The 19,095-nt window shown below is 45.4% G+C and overlaps 1 protein-coding gene across 2 annotated transcripts in view; it reads right to left on the bottom strand.

Moving 5' to 3' along the window:
• The window catches only part of unc93a (unc-93 homolog A), a 134,017-nt gene that overhangs the window by 74,500 nt on the left and 40,422 nt on the right, over positions 1–19,095 (bottom strand). The gene's annotated exons all lie outside the window — the stretch shown is intronic.

The raw sequence follows: 19,095 nt of genomic DNA, 5'->3' as shown, positions 1-19,095 counted from the left end.
CAGAGGAAACAGGGCTTAGTACGTAGTAAGCAAGGAGGTCTTCCTGTGCTGGATGGTATATACTTTAATGCAAGGAGTATAGCGAATAAGGCAGATGAACTAAGAGCACAGGTAGAAACTTGGGAGTATGACATTATAGCCATTACAGAAACATAGCTGAAAGAGGGGCAGGTTTGGCAGATCAATATCCCTGGCTACAGGATTTTTAAACAAGATAGAGAGGGGGGTATAAAGGGGGTGGGGGTGTTGCGGTACTGATTAAAGAAACTATTACAGCGGTGAGGAGGGATGATATAGAAACATAGAAAATAGGTGCAGGAGTAGGCCATTCAGCCCTTCGAGCCTGCACCACCATTCAATATGATCATGGCTGATCATGCACTTCAGTACCCCATTCATGCTTTCTTTCCATACCCCTTGATCCCTTTAGCCATAAGGGCCACATCTATCTCCCTTTTGAATATATCTAACGAACTGGCCTCAACATGTTAGAGGGATCATCAAATGAGGCCATATGGGTCAAATTGAAAAGTAAAAAAGGGGCGATCACACTGCTGGGCGTGTATTATAGACCCCCAAACAGTGGGAGGGAGATAGAGAAGCAAATATGTAGGCAAATTGCTGTGAAGTCCAAAAACCATAGGATAGTAATAGTAGGGGATTTTAACTATCCAAATATTGATTGGGACAAATTTAGTGTGAAGGTATAGAGGGTGCGGATTTCTTGAAATGCATTCAAGAGAATATTTTTAGTCAATATATAGCAAGCCCAACATGAGAGGGGGCGGTCTTGGATTTAGTTTTGCGGAATGAAGCTGGGCAGGTTGAAGGGGGATTAGTGGGAGAGCATTTGGGTGCCAGTGACCATAATTCAGTCAGATTCAAGTTGGTTATGGATAAAGACAAGAATAGGCCTGGAATAAAAGTTCCGAATTAGAGAAAAGCTCATTTTGTTAAGTTAAGGAGTGATTTGGCCATAGTGGACTGCAAACAGCTAATTGGGGGTAATTCAGTGTCGGAACAGTGGGAGGCATTCAAGGAGGAGATCTGGAAGGCTCAGGCCAAATATGTGCCCTTAAAGAAAAAGGCAGGGAAAAATAATTCTAGAGCCCCCTGGATGTCTAGGGACCTACAGGGGAGGATTAAGAAAAAAAGGGATGCTTATGTCATATACCAACGGCTAAATACTTTAAAATCTTTAGAGGAATATAGAAAGTTAAGAGGCAAAATTAAAAACGATATTAGGAATGCTAAGAGAGAACACGAGAAATTCTTGGCCAGTAAAATTAAGGAAAACCCTAAGATGTTCTATAAATATATTAAGAGGGTAACCAAAGAAAGGGTAGGGCCTATTAGAGACCATGAGGGTAATCTTTGTGTGGAGGCGGAAGATATTGGTAGGGTTCTTAAAGAATACTTTGCATCTGTTTTCACAAAGGAAAGGGGTAATGCAGATACTGCTATCAAGGAGGAGTGTGATATTCTGGATGAAATAAATATAGTGAGAGAGGAAGTATTAAGGGGTTTAGCAGCTTTGAAAGTAGATAAGTCCCCAAGTCCGGATGAAATGCATCCCAGTCTGTTGAGTGAAGTAAAGGAGGAAATAGAAGAGGCCTTGACCATTTTCCTGTCCTCTTTGGATCTCGGCATAGTGTCAGAGGAGTGGAGGACTGCTAATGTAGTACCCTTATTTAAGAAGGAAAAAAGGGATAGACCGAGTATTTACAGGCCTATCAGCCTAACCTCAGTGGTGGGAAAATTATTGGAAAAAATCCTGAAAGACAGGATAAATCTGCATTTGGAAAGGCAAGGATTAATTAGGGACAGTCAGCATGGATTTGTTAAGGAAAGATCGTGTTTGACTAACCTGATTGAATTTTTTGAGGAAGTAACTAAGAGGGTCGATGAGGGTAGTGCGTACGATGTAATATATATGGACTTTAGCAAGGCTTTTGATAAGGTCCCACATGATAGACTGGTCATGAAGGTTAAAGCCCATGGGATCCAGGGAAAAGTGGCAAGTTGGATCCAAAATTGGCTTGAAGGTAGAAAGCAAAGGGTAATGATTGATGGATGTTTTTGTGACTGGAAGGATGTTTCCAGTGGGGTTCTGCAGGGCTCAGTACTGGGTCCCTTGCTTTTTGTAGTATATATCAACGATTTAGATTTGAATATAGGGAGTATGATTAAGAAGTTTGCAGACGACACTAAAATTGGTTGTGTGGTTGAAAATGAAGAGGAACGTTCATGGGCTGCAGGAGGATATCAATCTACTGGACAGGTGGGCAGAGTACTGGCAAACGGAATTTAATTCAGAGAAGTGTGAGGTGAAGCACTTTGGGAGGGCTAATAAGGAAAGAGTATACACATTAAGCGGTAGGCCACTTAATAGTGTAGATGAACAAAGGGACCTTGAAGTGCTTGCCCACAGATGCCTGAAAGTAGCATGCCAGGTGGATAAGGTGGTTAAGAAGGCATACGGAATGCTTGCCTTTATTGGCCGAGGCATAGAATATAAGAGCAGGGAGTTTATGCTGAAATTGTATAACACATTGGTTAGGCCACAGCTGGAGTACTGCGTGCAGTTCTGGTCGCCGTATTATAAGAAGGACGTGATTGCACTAGAGAGGGTGCAGAGGCGATTTATTAGGATGCTGACTGGAATGGAGAATCTTAATTATGAGGACAGATTGGATAGGCTGGTTTTGTTCTCATTGGAACAGAGGAGGTGGAGAGGAGACCTCATCGAGGTGTACAAAATATTGAGTGGCCGGGACATAGTGGATAGTAAGGCTCTATTTCCATTAGTGGAGGGATCTATTACGGGGGGGCATAGTTTTAAGGTGGTTGGTGGAAGGTTTAGAGGGAAGTTGAGGGGGGGCTTCTTTACACAGAGGGTTGTGGGGATCTGGAACTCGCTGCCTGGAAGAGTGGTGGATGCAGAAACCCTCACCACTTTTAAGAGATGGTTGGATGGGCACTTAAAGTGCCGTAACCTGCAGGATTACAGACCTAGAGCTGGTAATTGGGATTAGACTGGATGACCTTTTGTTGGACGGCGCAAATATAATGATAAGTACTGCAGGGAATAGAATATGGCCAGGGTGATCTCCTGGACTAGTGTCGATCACCTGGATGGGTTGGAGAGGAATTTTCCCAGATTTCTTCTCCCTAAATTGGCCTGGGTTTCTATCTGGTTTTTGCCTCTCCCAGGAGATCACATGGCTCCGGTTGGGGTGGAGTGTAGATGTTTTCAGTATAAGTGGTGTCGCAGTTGTGTGAGGTGGACTGGTTGGACTGGGTGCTCTTTGCCTTTCTGTCATTGTTCATAGGTTTATATGTAACCTTTAGGGCTGCTGACCAAGGGCCGTGCGGCTCTTTGTCGGCCGGCGCAGACACGATGGGCCGAAATGACCTCCTTCTGCGCTGTAAATTTCTATGTTTCTAACCTTCTACCAATTACTTTAAATTTATGCCCCCTGGTTGTTGACCCCTCTACCCACTCTATCCAGGCCCCTCATAATTTTATACACCTCAATGAGGTCTCCCCTCAGCCTCCTCTGTTCCAAGGAAAACATACCCAGTCTATCCAATCTGTCCTCATAGCTAAGATTCTCCACTCCCGTCAACATCCTCGTAAATCTCCTCTGTACACTCGCCAGTGTAATCACGTTCTTCCTGTAATGCGGTGACCAGAACTGCACGCAGTACTCCAGCTGTGGCCTAACCAGTGTTTTATACAGTTCAAGCATAACCCCTCTGCTCTTGATTCTATGCCTCGGCTAATAAAGGCAAGCATTCGTATGTCTTCTTAACCACCTTATCTACCTGGCCTGCTAACTTCAGGGATCTGTGGACATGCACTCCAAAGTCCCTTTGTTCCTCTACACTTCTCAGTGTGCTACCCTTTAATGTATATTCCCTTTCCTTGTTATCCCTCCCCAAATGCATTACCTCACACTTGTCTGGATTAGATTCCATTTGCCACTGTTCTGCCCACCTGACCAGTGGATTGATATCTTCCTGCACTCCGCAGCTTTCTTCTTCATTATCAACCACACAGCCGATTTTAGTATCATCTGCAAACTTCTTAATCATACCCACTATATTCAAGTCTAGATCACTGATGCTTTATACCACAAAAAGCAAGGGACTCAGCACTGAGCCCTGAGGAACCCCACTGGAAACATCCTTCGCCTCACAAAAACACACATCAACCATTACCCTTTGCTTCCTGCCTCTGAGCCAATTTTGGATACAACTTGCCACTTTGCCCTGGATCCCATGAGCTTTTACTTTCGTGACCATTCTGCTACGTGGAGCCGTATAAAAGCTTTGCTAAAATCCATATACACTACATCATACGCTTTGCCCTCATCGACCCTCCTGGTTACCTCCTCGAAAAATTCAATCAAGTTAGTCAGACACGACCTTCCCTTAACGAATCCGTGCTGACTATCCTTAATTAATCCGTGTCTTTCTAAATGAAGATTTATCCTGTCCTTCAGGAGTTTTTCCAATAATTTTCGCACAACTGAGGTTAGGCTGACTGGCCTGTAATTACTCGATCTATCCTTTTCTCCCTTCTTAAACAAAGATACCACATCAGCAGTCCTCCAGTCCTCTGGTACCAAACCTAAAGCCAGAGAGGATTGGAAAATGATGGTCAAAGCCTCTGTTTTATCCTCTTTTGCTTCGCTTAAGGATACATTTCATCCGGGCCTGGGTAATTATCCACTTTCAAAGCTGCTAAATCCCTTAATACCTCCTCTCTCTCTATGTGTATTTCATCTAATATTTCATACTCCTCCTCGATAGCAGTGTCCGCATAGCCCCTCTCTTGTGAAAACAGACGCAAAGTATTCATTAAGAACCATACCCACAACTTCCGCCTCCACATACACATTACCCTCATGGTCTCTAATAGGCCCTGCCCTTTCTTTAGTTATCCTCTTGCTCTTCATATATTTATAAAACATCTTTGGGTTTTCCTTGATTTTACTTGCCAAGAATTTTTCATGCTCTCTTTTGCTTTCCTAATATTTTTTTTAATTTCACCCTGGACTTTCTGTACTCCTCTGGAGATTATGCAGTATTTAGCCCTCGGTATCTGTCATAAGCCTCTCTTTTTCTTTATCCTACCCTGTATATCCCTAAACATCCAGAGGGCTCTAGATTTGTTAGTTCCACCTTTTTTCTTTAAGATCAAATATTTGGCCTGAGCCCTCCGGATCTCCCCCTTGAATGTCTCCCACTGCTCTGACACTGATTTACCTTCAAGTAGCTATTTCCAGTCCACAATGGCTAAATCAGCTTTCAGTTTAGCAAAGTTGGCTTTTCCCCAATTTAGAACTTTTATTCCTGGTCTATCCTTGTCCTTTTCCATAACTACCTTAAATCTAACTGAATTTGGACTTTCAAAAGGTTTTTGACAAGGTCTCACACAAGAGATTAGCGTGCAAAATTAAAGCACATGGTATTGGGGGTAATGTATTGACGTGGATAGAGAACTGGTTGGCAGACAGGAAGCAAAGAGTAGAAATAAACGGGTCCTTTTCAGAATGGCAGGCAGTGACTAGTGAGGTATCGCAAGGTTCAGTGCTGGGACCCCAGCTATTTACAATATACATTAATGATTTAGACGAAAGAATTTGGTGAGAGGCGGGAGCAGCGTCGGAGCGGCCTATAAAGGCCCAGCGGGAGCTCAAGAGCCAGCGGCAGTTGGTGAGAGGCGGGAGCAGCGTCGGAGCGGCCTATAAAGGCCCAGCGGGAGCTCAAGAGCCAGCGGCAGTTGGTGAGAGGCGGGAGCAGCGTCGGAGCAGCCTATAAAGGCGTACTTGTGCAGCTACAGCGGGAGAGAAAGCAAAAAAAAAGTAGAAAGGAATCAAAAGATGACGTCACAGCCAAGGGGGTAAGTGATTGGCTGGTGATTGGTGAGTAGCTTTTCTTTTTATTTTTTGTATCAGTAAGTAAACTGTAACATTGTTGTTACCAAATTAAAGTTATCTAAGGGTTAAGGCATGGCAGGAGAGCTCGGTCACGTGATATGCTCCTCCTGTACCATGTGGGAACTCAGGGCCACTTCCGGTGTCCCTGACAACTACGTGTGTGAGAAGTGTATCCGCCTCCATCTCCTGACGGACCGCGTTGCGGAATTGGAGCTGAGGGTGGATTCACTCTGGAGCATCCACGATGCTGAGAATGACATAAGTGGCACGTGTAGTGAGTTGGTCTTACTGCATGAGAAGGATCCACAGCCAGCTAGGGAATGGAAGACCAGCAGGAAGAGTAGTACAAAGAAGGTAGTGCAGGGGTCCCATCTGGTCATCTCCCTGCAAAACAGATACACTGCTTTGAGTGCTGTTGAGGGAGATGACTCATCAGGGGGGAGCAGCAGCAGCCAAGTTCATGGCACCATGGCTGGCTCTGTTGTATAGGAGGGCATGAAAAAGAGTGGGAGAGCGATAGTGATAGGGGATTCAATCATAAGGGGAATAGATTGGCATTTCTGCGGCCGCAATCGAGACTCCAGGATGGTATGTTGCCTCCCTGGTGTGAGGGTCAAGGATGTCTCTGAGCGAGTGCAGGACATTCTAAAAAGAGAGGGAGAACAGCCAGTTGTCGTGGTGCACATTGGTACCAACGACATAGGTAAAAAAAAGGGATGAGGTCCTATGAGACGAATTTAAGAAGCTAGGAGCTAAATTAAAAAGTAGGACCTCAAAAGTAGTAATCTCGGGATTGCTACCAGTGCCACATGCTAGTCAGAGTAGGAATCGCAGGATAGCACAGATGAATATGTGGCTTGAGCAGTGGTGCAGCAGGGAGGGATTCAAATTCGTGGGGCATTGGAACAGGTTCTGGGGGAGGTGGGACCAGTACAAACTGGACGGTCTGCACTTGGGCAGGAGCGGAACCAATGTCCTACGGGGAGTGTTTGCTAGTGCTGTTGGTGAGGAGTTAAACTAATATGGCAGGGGGATGGGAACCAATACAGGGAGACAGAGGGAAACAAAAAGGAGACAAAAACAAAAGACACAAAAGAGATGAGTAAAAGTGGAGGGCAGAGAAACCAAAGACAAGAAACAAAAAGGGCCACTGAATATAAAAGGGCTACAGGAGGGGTCAAAACTAAAAATCATGGTTTAAAAACTAGGATGAAAACACTCTACCTAAATGCACGCAGCATTCGAAATAAAGTAAATGAGTTGACAGCACAAATCATTACAAATGGGTATGATTTGGTGGCCATTACAGAAACATGGTTGCAAGGTGGTCAAGACTGGAAATTAAACATACAGGGGTATCTGACGATTCAGAAAGATAGGCAAGAAGGGAAAGGAGGTGGGGTAGCTCTGTTAATAAAAGATGATATCAGGGCAGTTGTGAGGGATGATATTGGCTCCAATGAACAAAATGTTGAATCATTGTGGGTGGAGATTAGAGATAGTAAGGGGAAAAAGTCACTGGTCGGCGTAGTTTATAGGCCCCCAAATAATAACTTCACGGTGGGGCGGGCAATAATCAAGGGAATAATGGAGGCATGTGAAAAAGGAACGGCAGTAGTCATGGGGAATTTTAATCTACATATCGATTGGTCAAATCAAATCGCACAGGGTAGCCTGGAGGAGGAATTCATAGAATGCATACGAGATTGTTTCTTAGAACAGTATGTAACAGAACCTACAAGGGAGAAAGCCATCTTAGATCTGGTCCTGTGTAATGAGACAGGAAAAATAAACAATCTCCTCGTAAAAGATCCTCTCGGAATGAGTGATCACAATATGGTTGAATTTGTAATACAGATTGAGGATGAGGAAGTTGTGTCAGAAACGAGCGTGCTATGCTTAAAGAAAGGGGACTACAGTGGGATGAGGGCAGAATTGGCTAAAGTAGACTGGAAACAAGGACTAAACGGTGGCACAATTGAGGAACAGTGGAGGACTTTTAAGGAGCTCTATCATAGTGCGCAACAAAAATATATTCCAGTGAAAAAGAAGGGCGGCAAGAGAAGGGATAACCAGCCGTGGATAACCAAGGAAATAAAGGAAAGTATCAAATCAAAGACCAATGCGTATAAGGTGGCCAAGGTTAGTGGGAAACTGGAGTATTGGGAAAATTTTAAGCAACAGCAAAGAATGACTAAAAAAGCAATAAAGAAAGGGAAGTTAGATTACGAAGGTAAACTTGCGCAAAACATAAAAACAGATAGTAAAAGCTTTTACAGATATATAAAATGGAAAAGAGTGACGAAAGTAAATGTTGGTCCCTTAGAAGATGAAAAGGGGGATTTAATAATGGGAAATGTGGAAATGGCTGAGACCTGAAACAATTATTTTGCTTCGGTGTTCACAGTGGAAGACACAAAAACCATGCCAAAAATTGCAGGCCACAGGAATGTGGGAAGGGAGGACCTTGAGACAATCACTATCACTAGTGCTGGACAGGCTAATGGGACTGAAGGTAGACAAGTCCCCTGGTCCTGATGAAATGCATCCCAGGGTATTAAAAGAGATGGCGGAAGTTATAGCAGATGCATTCGTTATAATCTACCAAAATTCTCTGAATTCTGGGGAGGTACCAGCGGATTGGAAAGCAGCTAATGTAACGCCTCTGTTTAAAAAAGGGGGCAGGCAAAAGAGGCAGGTAACTATAGGCTGATTAGTTTAACATCTGTAGTGGGGAAAATGCTTGAAACTATCATTAAGGAAGAAATAGCGGGACATCTAGATAGGAATAGTGCAATCAAGCAAACGCAGCATGGATTCATGAAAGGGAAATCATGTTTAACTAACTTACTGGAATTCTTTGAGGATATAACGAGCATGGTGGATAGAGGTTTACCGATGGATATGGTGTATTTAGATTTCCAAAAGGCATTCGATAAGGTGCCACACAAAAGGTTACTGCAGAAGATAAAGGCACGTGGAGTCAGAGGAAATGTATTATCATGGATAGAGAATTGGCTGGCGAACAGAAAGCAGAGTCGGGATAAGTGGGTCCTTTTGCGATTGGAAATCAGTGGTGTGCCACAGGGATCAGTGCTGGGACCACAACTGTTTACAATATACATAGATGACCTAGAAGAGGGGACAGAGTGTAGTGAAACAAAATTTGCAGATGACACTAAGATTATTGGGAAAGCGGATTGTGTAGAGGACTGAGAGGCTGCAAGGAGATTTGGATAGGTTAAGCGAATGGGCTAAGGTTTGGCAGATGGAATACAATGTCGGAAAGTGTGAGGTCATCCACCTTGGGAAAAAAAACAGTAAAAGGGAATATTATTTGAATGCGGAGAAATTATAATATGCTGTGGTGCAGAGGGACCTGGGGGTCCTTGTGCATGAATCCCAAAAGGTTAGTTTGCTGGTGCAGCAGGTAATCAGGAAGGCGAATGGAATATTGGCCTTCATTGCCAGAGGGATGGAGTACAAAAGCAGGGAGGTCTTGCTGCAACTGTATAAGGTATTGGTAAGGCCGCACCTGGAGTACTGCGTGCAGTTTTGGTCACCTTACTTAAGGAAGGATATACTAGCTTTGGAAGGGGTACAGAGACGTTTCACTAGGCTGATTCCAGAAATGAGGAGGTTACTTTATGATGATAGATTGAGTAGACTGGGTCTTTACTCGTTGGAGTTCAGAAGAATGAGGGGTGATCTTATAGAAACATTTAAAATCATGAAAGGGATAGACAAGATAGAGGCAGAGTGGTTGTTTCCATTGGTAGGGGAGACTAGAACTCGGGGGCACAGCCTCAAAATACGGAGGAGCCAATTTAAAACCGAGTTGAGAAAGAATTTCTTCTCCCAGAGGGTTGTGAATCTGTGGAATTCTCTGCCCAAGGAAGCAGTTGAGGCTAGCTCATTGAATGTTTTCAAGTCAAAGATAGATAGATTTTTAACCAATAAGGGAATTAAGGGTTACGGGGAGAGGGCGGGTAAATGGAGCTGAGTCCACGTCCAGATCAGCCATGATCTTATTGAATGGCGGATCAGGCTCGAGGGGCTAGATGGCCTACTCCTGTTCCTATTTCTTATGTTCTTATGTTCTAATTGAATGTAGATGACACTAAGCTGAGTGGCAGTGTGAGCTGTGAGGAAGATGCTAAGAGGCTGCAGGATAACTTGGACAGGTTAGGTGAATGGGCAAATGCATGGCAGATGCAGTATAACGTAGATAAATGTGAGGTTATCCACTTTGGTGGCAAAAACAGGAAGGCAGAATATTATCTGAATGGTGACAGATTAGGAAAAGGGGAGGTGCAACGAGACCTGGGTGTCATGGTACATCAGTCATTGAAAGTTCGCATGCAGGTAAAGCAGGCGATGAAGAAGGCAAATTGCATGTTGGCCGGCAAATGGCATGTTGGCCTTCATAATGAGAGGATTTGAGTATTGGAACAGGGAGGTCTTACTGCAGTTGTATAGGGCCTTGGTGAGGTCACAACTTGAATATTGTGTACAGTTTTGGTCTCCTAATCTGAGGAAGGACATTCTTGCTATTGAGGGAGTGCAGCGAAGGTTCACCAGACTGATTCCCGTGATGGCAGGACTGACATATTAAGAAAGACTGGATTGACTAGGCTTATATTCACTGGAATTTAAAAGCATGAGAGGGGATGTCATGGAAACATATAAAATTCTGACGGGATTGGACAGCTTCGATGCAGGAAGAATGTTCCCGATGTTGGGGAAGTCCAGAACCAGGGGTCACAGTCTAAGGATAAGGGGTAAGTCATTTAGGACTGAGATAAGGAGAAACTTCTTTACTCAGAGAATTGTGAACCTGTGGAATTCTCTACCACAGAAAGTTGTTGAGGACAGTTCGTTAGATATATTCAAAAGGGAGTTGATGTGGCCCTTACGACTAAAGGGATCAAGGGGTATTAAGAGAAAGCAGGAATGCGGGACTGATGTTGCATGATCAGCCATGATCATATTGAATGGTGGTGCAGGCTCGAAGGGCCGAATGGCCTACTCCTGCACCTATTTTCTATGTTTCTATGGTCACTAGCACCTAAATGCTCTCCCATTGATATCCCTTCCACCTGCCCAGCTTCATTACCTAAATCTAAATCCTGAACCACCCCCTCCCATGTTGGGCTTGCTGCATACTGGCTAAAAAAGGTTCTCTTGAATGCATTTTAGGAATTCCGCACCCTCTATACCCTTCACACTCATTTTGTCCCAGTTAATATTATGATAGTTGAAATCCCCTAGTATTACTGCCCTATAGTTTTTGCACTTCTCAGAAATTTGTCGACATATTTGCTCTTCTATCTCTCTCTCACTGTTTGTTTGGGGTTTTATATTAAACTCCCAGCATTGTGATCACCCCTTTTTGGTTTTTCAGTTCGACCCATATGGCTTGGTTTGATGATCCCTCTATCATATCAACCCTCCTCACAGCTGTAATAGTTTCCTTAAACAATACCGTGACACCCCCCTCCCTTTTTACCCCTCTCTCTATCCCATCTGAAAATCCTGTAACCAGGAATGTTGAGCTGCCATACCTGCCCCTCTTTTAGCCATGTCTCTGTAATAGCTATAATATCATACTCTCAAGTGTCTACCTGTGCTCTCAGTTCATCTGTCTTATTCACTATACTCCTTGCATTGAAGTATACACCATTTAGTACAGTCAGATCTCCTTGTTGACTACTTTCTAGCTCTTGTTTCCTCTGTCCTTCATATTCACTTTCTAAATTTTTGCTTTCCAATTCCATCTTTACTCCCCTTCCTCCTGAATTTATTCTCAAGTTCCCATCTTCCTGCCAAGCTAGTTTGAACCCTTCCCAACAGCACTAGCAAACTCCGTGAGGATATTGGTCCCGGCTCTGTTGAAGTGCAACCCCTCCGGCTTGTACAGGTCCCACCTCCCCCAGAAATGGTCCCGATGCCTGAGGAATCTAAAGCCCTCCCTCCTGCATCAGCTCTCTAGCCACGCATTCATCTGTTCTATCCTCCTATTTCTGTACTCACTAGCTCGTGGCACCAGGAGTAATGCGGAGATTACTACTTTTGAGGTCCTACTTTTTAATCTCTCTCCTAGCTCCGTAAATTCTGCCTGCAGGACCTCATTCCTCTTTCTACCTATGTCAGAAGTGGGAGATTATGTTACCTCTGGGGGGAGTGGAGGGAAGAGAGAGGGGCCAAAAGCCCTCCAGGTACACTTCTGTCACCCGTGGTGGGTCTGGAGGTCAATCCAAAGAGCTTAGCTCCCAAGACATGACTGCAATGCAGAATAAAGTTTAATGAGCTCAGCAGAACTGTCAAGGTAAGAATCTTACCTCGCTCCTCAATTACTCTCTCAACTCATAATACTCCCATCTGCTTCCCTACACTCTCCTACAATTAGTGCACCACACCTCACTCTACCTCCTTCTCCTCTTACTCACACATTCTGTACCTCCTACTCTCAGAGAGTGCTCACACATAGTTGATCAGAAACGGAGTGCAGCATAACCAGAGTGCAAAAGTTGGGAATTTGGTGAGTGTGTGAATTTGGTGCAGAGGGGGATGGAAATGCTGCTTTTTGCCTCCAATACTTGCAATGGTTTGTGGTAACTGTTTAATTTCATCTGCCTATAACTTAAACTAAATCAACTTACAAAAACTAAAAATTTTGAGCCAAATTGATGAAATACATAAATTTTAATTTATGAATTAAGTAAATTAAACAAGGTTATATAGGGATGACAGTGCAGGTGGTGTGTCATAACTGCAGCATGTGGGAGTACGTGGAGAGAATCACGATCCTGGACGACCACATCTGCAGTAAGTGTTTGCATCTCGAGGAACTTCAGCTCAGAGTTATTGAGCTGGAGGTTGAGATGCAGACATTGTGGGGCATCAAGGAGAGGGAGAGTTACCTGGACACTTTGATCCAGGAGGCAATCACATCCCTTTGGTTAGGTAGTGGTACAGGTCTGGTTAGTGGTCAGGGACGGAGGGTGTGACTGTGACTCAGGCAGGTACGTGGAATCCCAGGGCAGCATCAGCCTTTGCCTTTATCCAACAACATGAGGTTCACGATGAAGGCAAAGTCTGCATGGTGGAATAGCAAACTAACCATGGCACCATGATACAGGGGGCCATTCAAGTGGGGGGGAGTGAAAAGGAATATTGTAGTGTAGGGGATAGTATAGTTAGGGGGAAAGATACTGTTCTCTGCAGCCGCAACCAGGAGTTCCTACAGATGTGTTGCCTGCCCATCGCCAGGGTTGAGGATATCTCCACACAGCTGGGGAAGATCTTGGAGTGGGAGGGGGACTGATCCAGTTGTCGTGGTTCATGTAGGAACCAACGACATAGGTAGAACTAGGAATGAGGTTCTGCTGAAAGAGTTTGAAGAGCGAGGGTTGAAATTAAAACACAGAACCTCACAAGTAATAATCTCTGGATTGTTACCTGAGCCATGCGCAAATTGGCATAGGGACAAACAGGTTAGAAGATTAAATGTGTGGCTCAAAGAGTGATGTGGGAGGCAGGGGTTTCACTTCATGGGGCAAAGACACCATTACTGGGGAAAGAAGGAGCTGTTCCATTGGTTCTGGCTTCATTTAATCCGGGCTGGGACCAGTGTCCTGACGAATCTAATACCTAAAGCGGTAGATAGTGCTTTAATGAATGAAGGGAAGTGGGAGAGTCGGAAGATTGAGGAAAGGGTAAATTCAAAAGCAGTGAGAAATGTCAAGGCTTGATTTTGTTGGTATCCAAGAATCTATTGATCTCTATCATGAATATACTCAACGACTGAGCCTCCACAGCCCTCTGCGGTAGAGGATTTCAAAGATTCACAACCCTTTGAGTGAAGACATTTCTGTTTATCTCAAATTTCTCTTTATCCTAAGTGGCCAACCTTTTATTCTGAGCCTGTGACTCCTAGTTCTAGATTCTTGTAGCCAGCATCGACCCTGTCAAGCCCCTTAAGAATGTTATCTGTTTCAATTAGATCACCTCTCGTTCATTCTTCTAAGCTCTAGGGAATATAGGCTGAGTCTACACAATCTCTCCTTACATCACAATTTCCTCATCCCAAGAATCAGTCTAGTGAATCTTTATTGTACTCCATCTAAGGCAAGTATATCCTTCCTTAGGTTGAGACCAAGGGGCCAAAATTGCCCCTTTGTGCAAGTATGCAAGGGAGAGACAAAGGGAACAAGTGCAGCAGCCCTCCGCCCAGTACTAATGAAGCAGTAATGAGTTAGCCCCAAGGACCCGCGCAGAACTGCCAATCTCTTCGTCGACGGCACGATGGCTTAGCGCCCCCGCTCCAGCGTCGCTCACGTCACTCCTCTGCGCACGGCAATGATGATGTCATCATCGTGCGCATGGCCTTGTGACCGCCCGTCTACCTAGCGCTTGCCAAAGCCAATGATAGCTTTTGCTGTAGATTTCAAGTTGGGAAGCTACGGCACTAGCGATATTTAAAGACAAGTGTTGCCGATTTTTTTTTGTCAGCAAAATTATTTTCCACTTTGCAGCTATTTTTTTTTTTTGATGTGCCACCGCCATCATTGATTGCTGGCCCTCCATTTACTTTGCTTCCAATCGCTCCCCCTGATTTAGTCAGATCGATTTGGACACAACAAGATTCTTTGGCAATCATGAGTTCAGTGTTGGCAGTGGACCGCCTCCTGCCATTTCACCATCGGAGGATGATTCGCAGAAGACAACGGCGCCGTAAGTTAACAAGGCAGCAGCATCCGGAGAAGGAAAGAGAAAGGCTCCCACTGGGAGGGGGACCTGCACTGGGAGAGGCCCATGGATAGGCCCATGCACCGAGGAGGATCAGGGAGAGGGAGAGGGAGAGGGACAGGTACAGACAGAAGGAAAGGGACAAGGAGAGACAAAGGGAACAAAGTGCAGCAGGCAGAGGCACACCAACAAGAGGATGGAGAGAGACAGGAACAGCAGGAGCAACATGAAGAAGTCCATGAGGAGGTGAGCAGAGGAAGACGCATGCACTGATGTGGCAACAGAAGGCCGTATGCACCCACGGTCTCTCGGCCACAGTTTTCCTACGTTAACTTCACTGAGGAGCAGTGTGTCTGAAGGCTGCAATTTAGGAAAGGCATGGTGATGGAGCTATGCCATCTGCTGCAGCCAGACATTGAGCCTCAAACAATTGTGAGGATGTTTCTCTCAGTGGCAGTGAAGGTCATCATCGTACTCAATTTCTATGCCAATGATTCTTTCCAGGTAGCCACAGCAGACATCTCGAACATCTCCCAGTTTGCCGCCCATTGCTCCATTCGTGACGTCACAGATGTTCTCTACAGAAGGATGCAATACATCTCATTTCCCATAACCAGATAGAAGCAGCTGGAGCGGTCAATTGGCTTTGTCTGACCAGCAGGCTTTCCCATGTTGCAGGGTGCCATAGACTGCACAGTGTCGTCTTGAGGGCTCCAAACTGCTATTTTGAGATCCTTTGAAATCGAAAAGGATACCATTCACTCAATATGCAGTTGGTGGCCATTAATGCCCGCTATCCTGGCAGCAGCCATGATGCCTTCATCTTGCACCAAACCGGTGTGTCAACTCTGTTCCAGCCAGTGCAGCTCTTGGCTGGCTCCTCGGAGACAAGGGCTATCCGTTATGCATCTGGCTCATGATTCCTCTCCGCAACCCCACCACTCCTGCCTAGCACGCTTACACTGACAGCCATGCTGCCACCAGGAGCATCATTAAGCAGACCATTGGAGTGCTCAAGCAACGGTTCCGCTGCCTTGACCGCTCAGGAGGAGTCCTGCGGTACTCGCCTGACCGGGTGTCCCTATTTGTCACCATTTGCTACATGATTCACAACCTGGCAATTATGAGGGCACAGTCATTACCCGAAGACCATAGCCGTTGCACCTCAGGAGCAGGAGGAGCAGCAGAACCAGGAGGAGGAGGAGCTGCAGGAGGACGCACAGCCGGCAGGCAGTATGCATCGACACCATCCCGATCCTGCAAAGGAGGTCCGAGATCGTCTCATAAGATCTTGGTTCCAATAAGGTCTTCGCCACTTACTGCTTCCTTTGTGCCTCCCATAAACACATCAATGAGCTCTTCCTTCTATACCACATGCCCAACACTGAAATGAGAGACAAGACCAAACAGTAATGATGAAAATCAACATTTATGTTTAAAAAGTGCAACATTAACAGAACATATACCATTCACCCTTGTGCCTCTCCTTTTATCCCCTTTTCTGTAAACCTACTCTATTACTACACCGCAGTGTATCCTCTGTGGCTGTAGCATGGCTGGTGGAAGGCTGTTGTGTTTCCAGGCCAGAGACTACAGATGGCCTTCTAGGATGCCCCTGATCAGCTCTTGGCCTGGAAGGTTGCAATGACAGAATGGGATCAGAAATGCTGTCATCCTGAAAGAGACAGCAGGTTCCTGCTCCTCTGACCCAGTGCCACTCCCCCAGGGCTTCTCCTCAGTCTTTGCACCAATCTGATGGAGCACAGATTGCTGGACTGCTGCTGCACCATGTGATCACTGGTGGGCCGTGGTGGATCCAGCGGCGATGGCAGCAGTCAGGGCTTGTGTGGCATGCAGCTGAGACTGCATGACATCACCAAGACGTTGCGTGCCATCATGCTGAGACTGCATGAGAGCAGTCTGAGCATCCATGCGAGCAACCATTGACTCTATTGCGGCACCGAGACGTTGTGTTGCTTCCGCCTGTGCCCCAATAGAAGCTGTCACATCGCCCATGAGATGACTCATGAGGTCTGGATCCACACTGTCAGTCTGGAAGCCACCATCGTCTATACACTGGCAATGATGGCTTCATGGTGTGCAATGTGGGAGGCAGACTCCTCCACGCTCCTTACCGCTTGCGACAGGCTCTTGGGCACTCTTGCCATTGCCCCCATCATGTTGGAGTGCAAGGTCATCACGCTTTCTTCAAATGCCTCCCCAACGAGATCCTCATCTGAGTCCTGTGGAGCAGAACTCGTGCGCTAACTTACTCTCCAGGGAGCTGGCTCCCGAGATTGCCTTACCCCTTGACCCTGCTGCAGTCCGCTAGGCCCCGGTGCATCACCAGTGCAGACCCCTCTCCTAAGCTCAACTTAAACGACCATGTACTCCCAGTATCTGAGCTGGTGCATGTGAGTGTGAGAAGCAGTGACACTTTCATCGTCCTCCTTCTCCTCCTCTCCCGCCATCTCCCCCATTTCTTCTCCCTATAGACTGGTTTGGGGGGGTTCAGGCATAGGCTGGACCACGGGGCACTGTCTGAAAACACAAATGGCACAAGAATCGCATAAAAGTGAGGGAAGTGGGGCAGGCATGCAGGAAGAAAGGTGATCAGAATGTAGGGCAGCTAATGATAAGGCCTTCTGCTTCAAATGGAAGGTGGGATGAGAAGAAGCCTTTCACTTACCAAAGTTGGCCCCAGCGGTCCCCACTGCCATAAGCCAATAAGGCGAAGTACTAGCTGCTGCAGGTCTATGAGCTATCGCAGTTCAGACTCCCCCCTCCCTCCTGTTTGCTGCTGCTGTAGCCAGTTATGTGCCATCTTGGCCTGCAAAAGAAAGTTTGATGAGTAACAGTGCAGTTATTTATGTGGAATAAATGCATGGGCAGCTTAAGAAGGCAGGAAGAAGACACGAAAAACTTCCCAGAAATAGTGGCGTACAAAGGGTCCAACGAGAATGAGGAACTGAAAGAAATGAGTATTAGTAAAAAAATAGTACTGGAGACAGAAATTGACTGAAAGCCTATAAATCCCCTGGACCTGATGGCCTACATCCTAGGGTTTTGAAAGAGGTGGCTATAGAGATAGCGTTTGCATCGGTTGTCATCTTCCAAAATTCCAGATTCTAGAACGGTTCCTGCAGATTGGAAGGTAGCAAATGTAACCCCACTATTTCAGAATGGAAGGGGAGAAAAAACGGGGAACTACAGGCCAGTTAGCCTGGCATCAGTAGTAGGGAAAATGCTAGAATCTATTATTAAGCACGTGGTAACAGGGCACTTAGAAATAATAATAGGATTGGGCAGAGTCAACATGGATTTATGAAAGGGAAATCATGTTTGACAAATCTGTTGGAGTTTTTTGAGGTTGTAAATAGCAGAATAGATGAGGGGGGACCAGTGGATGTAGTGTATTTGGATTTTCAGAAGGCATTTGATAAGGTGCCACACAAGAGGTTATTGAACAAAATTAGGGCTCATGGGATTGGTTAACGGACAGAAAACAGAAAGTAGGAATAAATGGGTCATTTTCAGGATGGCAGGCTGTAACTAGTGGGGTGCCGCAAGGATTGGTGCTTGGGCCCCAGCTATTCACAGTCAATATCAATGCTTTGGATGAGGGAACCAAATGTAATATATCCAAGTTTGCTGATGATACAAAGCTAAGTGGGAATGTAAGTTGTGAGGAGGATGCAAAGAGACTTCAAGGGGATATAGACAGGCCAAGTGAGTGGGCAAGAACATGGCAAATAAAATAAAATGTGGAGAAATGTGAAGTTATCCACTTTTGGTAGGAAAAATAGAAAATCAGAGTATTTTTTAAATGGTGGGAGATTGGTGTTTGGAGGGACCAGTGTGTTCTTGTACTCAAATTGCTGAAAGTTAACATGCAGGCACAGCAAGCAATTAAAAAAGCCAAAGGATTTGATTATAAGAGTAAATACATCTTCCTGCAATTATATAGAGCTCTGGTGAGATCACACCTAAAGTATTGTGTACAGTTTTGGTTTCCTTACCTAAGGAAAGAAGGCTCACCAGACTGATTCCTGGGATGAGGGATTGTCCTATGAGGAGAGATTGAGCAGACTAGGCCTATATTCTCTAGAGTTTAAAAGAATGAGAGTTGATCTTATTGAAACATAACAACATTCTTACAGGGCTTGACAGGGTAGATGCAGGGAGGATGTTTCCTCTGGCTGAGGAGTCCAGAACCAGGGGCCACAGTCTCAGAATAAGTGGTCGACTGAGATGAGGAGACATTTCTTCACTCAGAGGGTGGTAAGTCTTTGGAATTCTCTACCCCAGAGGGCTGTGGAGGCTTAGTCGTTGAGTATATTCAAGACAGAAATCGATAGATTTTTGAATATTAAGGGAATCAAGGGATATGGGGATA

The sequence above is a fragment of the Pristiophorus japonicus genome, chromosome 9 (genome assembly GCF_044704955.1).
Source record: "Pristiophorus japonicus isolate sPriJap1 chromosome 9, sPriJap1.hap1, whole genome shotgun sequence".
NCBI lineage: Eukaryota > Metazoa > Chordata > Chondrichthyes > Pristiophoridae > Pristiophorus > Pristiophorus japonicus.
Note: the sequence above shows the minus strand (reverse complement) of the source record. Positions and strands in the feature narration are given on the sequence as shown.